The 7,914-nt window shown below is 49.1% G+C and overlaps 1 pseudogene; it reads right to left on the reverse strand.

Annotated features, from left to right (window-relative positions):
* Window positions 1–378: 378 nt before the first annotated feature.
* LOC106530117 (uncharacterized) lies at window positions 379–3,723 on the reverse strand (annotated as a pseudogene).
* Window positions 3,724–7,914: the final 4,191 nt, after the last annotated feature.

Genomic DNA, 7,914 nt, shown 5'->3' on the forward strand with positions numbered 1-7,914 from the left:
TAGTCAATCATAACATCTAGGGCAGAGGAGCCCAAAGTGGGGCCCACAGGCCAAATTTCGCCCGCCAAACCATTTGATTTGGACCACCAACAGTTGCCAAAGTTACAAGGTTGTAACCTGTTATCCTACAGAGGTAGAAACAAAAGTTATTACAGCCTATTGTCTCACCATCCACCACCACATGCCAACAAGAGATGGCAGCCACATAAACTTTCAGAGTGGACGGAGACCAACCTTGAGAAAGCAGTGCTTGAAGGAAGGTTAAAATAACTGAAATAGAACAGTGTACAGGATCCACATGTCTAGCATGACACCAACTGTCAAAAACTTTCCACTTATGAGTGTACACCAGTTGTGTCGAAGGGGCCCTGGCGTTAGTCATTGTATGCCCGACATCTCCGTCAAACTCTGAGAAGGAGATGCCGGGCCTCGTAGCGACCAAACCCAGAGCTGGAGGCGACTGGAATTGGGATGCAGGATCCGACCCCCCAGCAGTGACAGAAGGTCCTTCCTGTGGGAGAGAGGCATTGGACAGCTGCAAGAGAGCCTGTGCAGCAGTGGAAACCAGGTTCTCCCCGGCCACAAGGGGGCCACTAGAATGACCTGATGCCCCTCCTGAAGGACTCTCAGGAGTGTTGGGCCTATCAGGGGAAGTGGCGGGAAAGCATAGAGCAGCACTCTTGGCCAGTCGTGTGCCAGTGCATCCTGACCCAGAGGACTGGCACTGTCTGCATGGGAGAACCAAAGTGGGCAATGTGTTGTCTCTTGGGACGCAAACACGTCCACAGCTGCTATGCCGTACTTCTCCCAAATGACCCCCACTACCTTCGGGTGGAGCCTCCACTCCCCCGGTGGTGGGCGTCCCCGAGACAGAATATCGGCCGGAACATTCTGCACCCCTGGAATGTAGGCCGCCCTTAGGCTGGCAAAAAGAGGGGCTGCCCAGGTCAAGAGCTTCTGGGTCAGCCTCAGCAATGTTATCGACCGTGTCCCCCTCTGATGGTTAATATGAAAGACCACGAAGTATTGTCTGACTGCACTAGGACATGTTTCCCGCGCAGGCCCGGGAGGAAGTGTCGCAACGCCCGCTGCACAGCCTCCAACTCCAAGGTGTTGATGTGCTGCAGTTTCTCCCACGGGGACCATGTCCCCTGGGTGATCTGTCGCTGCCACGACGCCCCCATCCTGTGGTGGATGCATCAGTAGAGACAACCTCTCGATAAGCCGGCAGCGAGCCCAGTGGAACCCCTTTGGTCATAAACCCTGCCTCTCGCCACTGAACAAGTGACGCAAGGCACTGATTGGACACCAGCAGTCTCCTGCGGCGGCGCAGCATACGAGATGGGTGTAGCCTTAGGCTGTTGAGCCACATTTGTAGCAGTCGCAGAGACAACAATCCCAGGGGTACTACTGTAGCAGCAGCAGTCAGCTTGCCCAACAGACGAAGGAAAGCAAGAAAGGGGGTGTGCGGCCGGGTAGAAAGGAGGACAGCATTTGAAGAATGTCCTCAACACGCTGAGGCGATGGGTGAGCAGTCATAGTGAGGGAGTCCATCGTGATCCCAAGAAAGGTGACCTGCTGAGATGGAACCAAGTTGCTTTTCTGCCAGTTCACAGGAAGACCCAACAAGTCTATGTGATGGAGTAATGTGTGTGTGTGTCCGCCACCTCCTGAGCTTCTGTAGGTGCACAGATTAGCCAATCGTCTAAGTAAGGCAGGATCTTCAACCCCTTGGCCTGCAGAGGAGACAGGGCTGCAGCCACTCACCGAGTGAACACACGCGGGGACAGAGAGAGGCCGAATGGAAGAACTCTGAACTGAAAATGCTTGCCCTGAAATGCAAAGCGGAGAAACTGCCAATGGTGTGATGCAATCGGAACATGAAAGTAGGCGTCCTTCAAGTCGACCAAGGTGAACCAGTCGTCTGGGGAAATTGTCTGAAGCACATCCCTGACGCTCAACATGTGGAACGGAATAGTCTTCAAAAACACATTGAGACCCCTGAGGTCCAAAATTGGTCGGAGTCCGCTGGTCTTTTTTGGGACTAAAAAATACTTTGAGTAAAAGCCCCCTGGATCCAGCAGGGGGTCGACAGGCAATATAGCACCCTTGGCCAGCAAGGCATCTATTTCGTGACTCAGAGCCTGAGCCTTTGCCTGGTCATGAACCACCGTCATCCTGACTCGACCAGGAACAGGAGGGCGGCGGCGGAACTGTAGCGTGTAACCCCAAGTCAGTGTAGACACCACCCATGGATCGGGAACGAGAGCGGTCCAGCAACTGAGCTGGTCCGGGGTAAAGTGTCCCACCGCCAGCTCGGTATCATTTCCGAACCCCCTGCCCCTAAGAGGGCGGGAGGGTTGCTGAGTGGACTGCCGGGGTTGAGAAGCGATGCGAGCCTGACCCCTGGAAACGTCCCACTGGCCAGGAGGAGGCCCTGCAGCAGGCCGTGGCTGCCCCACGGAGGGTGTAGACGGGGCTGGATAAGTGCGTGAAAAAGATGCGGAAGCACTCCCAGCAGGGCACTGCAGTCACCTGCAGAGCCAAACAACTCCCCCGGGACCACTGGAAGACTCATCAGGGTCCTTCTACAAGCTTCAGTAAGCGGAGACTGTGCAGCCAGACCTGGCGTCGTGCCCGGACAAGGGTAGACAGAGCACGGCCAATTTCCCTGGACAAAAGTGCAAATACATGAAGAGATGCGTCCATCAAACCTTGAGTAGGTGCATCAATCGCCAAGCCCTCCAGACAGGCTGAGAGACCCAGCAATAAATGTGACAATGAATTACCAAGTCGCCCCAATCGAGCCCCCAAGTCATAAGCTCTACAGAGCAGATCATCAGTCACACGACACTGAGGATGAGGACACCTCGCATTAGCTCTCAGAACCTCATCTGGAGCCACAATGAGGGATGCTATGGCAGGTTCGACAGAAGGCATATGACCCAAGCCAAACTTGGGCGCATCCTGCATGGCCGCCAGAGCCCTGCCATCAGAGGTGGGTTGTGAAAAGGCCTTAGTATCTGCCCAACAGGCATGAACCTCCTTCATATAGTCGGCAGATGGGGGAACCATAAAGGACGACCTAGTAGTAGGACGTCGTAAGAAAGCACTGGAAGCATCAGGCTGGCTCTGTGGAGCATCCAGCTGCAGCCGAGCAAGCGCAGCTCTCAAAGTGCCCACTATCGAATCATCCTCTTCCGACTGAGAGCAGGAAGAGAGACATGAACTGGCTGTTGACATATGTGAGCCAGATTCAAACGGATCTTGAAAATCAGTACCAGATGCTGCCAGGGATACAGCATCATCGTCTAAAACAGAGAGCCCTGAACCCATGCTCCGCCCTGGGTCTGGGTCTCCAGTCAGACCAGAGCCACCGCCGTCTCTAAGGGACTCGAACAGTGCTTTCATCTGCTCCAACTCGGAAGTAAGATGGGCCACCTGCCCAGGTAGGCCTTCTGAATCACTGGAGCTCTTCTTGGTCCTCTTACGTGGAGGCTGCATAGCCTCAGGAGCCATACACTTCACAGGCCGGCTGGCACCTTGAAGGTCAGCCAAACGAGTGGTACGCAGGGACAAGGGCAGAACAGAACAATTAGGGCAGGCCGCATAAGTCAAGGCCTCCTTTAGGTGATCTAGGCCCAAACAAGAAGGACACAGATCATGCCCATCCTCCAATTGGAGAGGTGCCAAACCGACTCTGCAGCCCGGCATGTCCAGCATCTTACGCTCACAAGACAAGGTCAGGTCGAGCTGAAATTGCCACTCGTGACACTTAGCCTAATGGAGTAGGGTCCCGGTCGAGTAGAAAACGCCACCAAGGGTTCCAAGCGGGAAAAAAAAAGAAAGCTGCAAGGAGCACTACAATCACCGTAGCACGGTTGCAATATCATATGAGGAAAGCCAAACACGGCTGCACAACGTAAACAATAAGCAAGCCTGAAAACGGCTGCAATTAGACAAGATATAGGCGAGCCGAACACGGCTGCACAACGTAAACAATAAGCAAGCCCGAAAACGGCTTCAATCAAACTAAATATAGGCGAGCCGAGCACGGCTGCACAACGTAAACAATAAGCAAGCCCGAAAACGGCTGCAATTAGACAAAATACAGGCAAGCCGAACACGGCTGCACAACGTAAACAATAAGCAAGCCCAAAAACGGCTGCAATTAGAAAAAATACAGGCGAGCCGAACACGGCTGCACAACGTAAACAATAAGCAAGCCCGAAAACGGCTTCAATCAAACTAAATATAGGCGAGCCGAGCACGGCTGCACAACGTTAACAAAAAACAAGCCGGAACGGCTATGCTAACAAGACAAGACAAGCAAGCGGCAGCACAATATAAAGAAAAAGCAATCCCGAAAATGGCTGCAATACAATCAACTAAAGACAATCCGAACGCGGCTACCACAATACAATCCGATACGGCTAATCAACAACCGGTCGGAGTTGGCTAATGCCGTACCACCGGCAACAGAAAAATCGACAAGGAAAGTGGACGCGCCGCCGCTCCCGTCGACTAAAAAAGAAAATAATTTACCAATCGAAGAACAAAGTTGTAACAATGAAGAGCTTGCGCAGCCTCTAGAGGGCGAGAAAATCCTCGCAGCTCCAACCGTAGTCTCGAGGCTACCAGCGACAAGCAACAATTAAAGTCTTACCGCCTATTCAACCTGCATGCGAGAAGATGAAAAGGGACTGAGCTGGCATTGTCACGTGACTTTATAGACTTACCGGTGTCACCGGGTGTCACACGTGACCATGTTGRTATAAGATTCTCGACCTGAGCATGCGCAAGAGCGATAATTCAGTGCTTTAAGCACCACCTCTGGCGGTCAGTAGGGATGAAATAGAACACAGTATTTCCATTGGTCAAATGACTATATAAAAGGGCTGTAGTGAAAGTAGTTTTCATTCATGGTGCTGACATATCTTTATTAGGATTAAACATGAAGCATGAAATGACAACAAGAAATATTTAGATCAGATTTAACCCCACATGTAGATTTGCACACTTTATAAGGCCACAAAAACTCATATTTTATCAATTTATGATATGTCCCATGAGCCTTTGCTACTTGAGCATTTGGCAGACTCTCCAAGTGCACAGACTAAAACAAAAGAGGGCCATTGCACAGCTTAATTGTTAAAAATGAAGGACTTTACTTTAAAAAGTATTTGTATTTCATGTATTATACAGTATACAGGGTTGCACATAAAATTTTTGGTCTGGTTCTCAGGGGAGAACCTAGGGTTGTTGCTTGGTGCTCACTCATATTTTCCTTCACTCATTTAACACATTTATGGTGTCAGGGCATCTAAAGTCCCCCTGTTCTGCTTTATGACTCCTACCAGCTGCAACGTCTCAGGACATCATGCCAAATCAGTCCAACAAGTTTTTTAATTTATTCTTTTACTCTGCATAAATTTTGTAAACTACATAAGTGGCCGAGGGGCTGGGTGTATGTCATATAAACATCACAAACTGAACATTTCATGGTTAAATGTCTTTTAGACTAACATGTCCTTCAGATGGACAACTCCTGTTTGGTCTTCTGGATCTTCAGCTTTGGTTAAAACAGCTTTCCACTCTCCAGACCAAGCAGTAAATATCTGTCTTTTGCACAGTGCAAAATAACTTAAAACATACAAATGTTTTATTTGTTAGACTGATTTACTTTTTAAAGACTATTTTATTCAAAAATATTATATTATTTAGATGGTTTCAGCTCATGTAATTATTTATTCTTCATATTTGATCATTTAATAAATTACATTTATCCCAGAAAAGCTGTATCACAGTATGGTCCTAAATATAAACAAGTTTAGCACATCAAGAACCTTGTTTTTTTATGTAAAATTGTGAATGAAATTTGTGGATCTTTATGATAAATTAAGACAAGATTTAAAACTCTTTCACCTAGAGAACATGGCAAGTTGTTTTTATTTTTAAAATATATATAATGTTTGTGACTGGGGTGTTAAACAGAGAATCATCTTTGCTTTAATATGGAGCAAACAAATGTTCTGTTAGTTAATGTGGTTTAATTAGAARAACTCAGTGAATCTCACAGACAGCCTGCGTGCAGTGACACGCTCATACAGCAGTCTCTCAGGAGGAGAGTTTAGTCACTCACACAAAGTTGGACAGATCTGTTCAATAACAACATTCTGAACATTAATTTAATATAAAGTTAGGTTTTACAGACCAAAGTCTCTGGTAGTTCAGGAGCAAAGTGCAGGGGGACAGGAGAAGTCAGGACTGATCGCGTCGCTGCAGCAGCTGGAGTCGAACCGGCCAGCTGCTTCAACTAAACTTGCTCTGACTGAAAGTCCCGCCCTGCTCTGCTCTGATTGGATAAAACGGCTCTGGACTTCGTCTGATTTGTTGAAGGCAGTGTCCATTTAATCCTGATATCAGGGTCCCGCTGTGGCCACCGAACGATCCATTCACACCAGTGCCGCTGGATTATTTTTTATTATTTTTATTTTTTAAGAAGTCAGGTCGCCTTTGCGACCAAACTGGTTGCACTCTAGAGCCCTGCTAGCTGTTGTTTTGACAGACAATCAGGTACAATCTTAGGTACGCAAGGGAGCTTTATGACATCCCATCTGGTGCGCTTTTTCCTTTTTTGACAGCGCAAGCGCACCTGCGCACAGCTTATGTGGAACTCTGATTATTTAACTGCATTTGGCCCGCAACCATGGATAGATTTTCATTTTGGCCCCCTCGGGGAAAATGTTTGGGCACCCCTGATCTAGGGAATAATAATATTAGCTAAACTTCTTATTCATCAGTGCTTTCAGTTTTTCTTTATTGTCTACAGTAAACCTTTGAAGTAGGCAAAAGTTATATTAAGTGAGGTATTAACCCTTCAGCCATAGTTAATTTAAATATTTTTAGGCCTTACATGTCTTACACCTCATGCTGAGGCTGCACTGCATAGAGGTGCGTCCCCCAGGTGGTGGATAGGGGGGATCCCTGCTGTGTAGGGGTGTGCCTGAATAAGCTGAAAGGTGAATAGGGTGCYGTGAACCAAAAGCAGCCGGGCAGGTGGGGCTCGTTAGCCTTGGCAGGCAACCGCCTAGGAGAAGGAAAACTCTGATATAAAACCTGGGCATTGTCAACACTCGTTAGCAGTCTACCCCTGGTGGATGGCAAGTTGACAGGATTTTAAGATGAGCGGACAAGGGACCGGCCCCCAGTACCCGGAGATCTAGAGGGTCTCCCCCTTCAAGACCTTAAGAAAAAAAGGAAGAAGAAGAGGAAGAAGAAGAAATCTTCTTCCTGTTTGGTGGCTGGGAAGGGGGAGTTGGCAAAAGAGCCTTCCAAAGGCTCGGATGCTGACCACCCTAAACCCAGCACATCGAAAACCAGTGCTGGAGATGGAGCAGGGTCTTCTTCTCGTAAGAGGAAGAGGGTTACAGTCTCGACTCCAGGTAGTGCCCAGGCCCCGAAAAAACATCGCAACAGGCCTTCAATGGCACTGGCTTCTGGCGGGGATTTGCAGGTCATCATGTTTCTAGATGATGACCCACACAGACCTCTGAAAAAAGAGGAAAGCGAACACGTGTGGGCCAGCCTGGTGGGGCTCATTGACCAGGTGTGGGACGACCATCCGGTGCCACGGTTCAGTGAGTCAGGTCTTGTGCGGGGCACCTTTCAAGTGACCTGTGACGAACTAGCCATGGAATGGCTCGTACGTGCTGTCTCCCAGATCCCTAGTTGGGAGGGCCATGGATTCTCTGCCAAGAGAGTCCGGGACCTCCCAGTTCTCAAGAGAGTCGGTGTATTTGTGCCTGGGGAACCTGCAGAACCACAGGTGATTCTGCGCCGACTCCGGAGACAGAACCCGGGACTGCAAACAGATGTCTGGAGGGTTGTTCATGTTGAGTGGCAGACTACTGG

This window comes from Austrofundulus limnaeus, unplaced genomic scaffold (genome assembly GCF_001266775.1).
Source record: "Austrofundulus limnaeus strain Quisiro unplaced genomic scaffold, Austrofundulus_limnaeus-1.0 Scaffold491, whole genome shotgun sequence".
In the NCBI taxonomy this organism is placed as follows: Eukaryota; Metazoa; Chordata; class Actinopteri; order Cyprinodontiformes; family Rivulidae; genus Austrofundulus; species Austrofundulus limnaeus.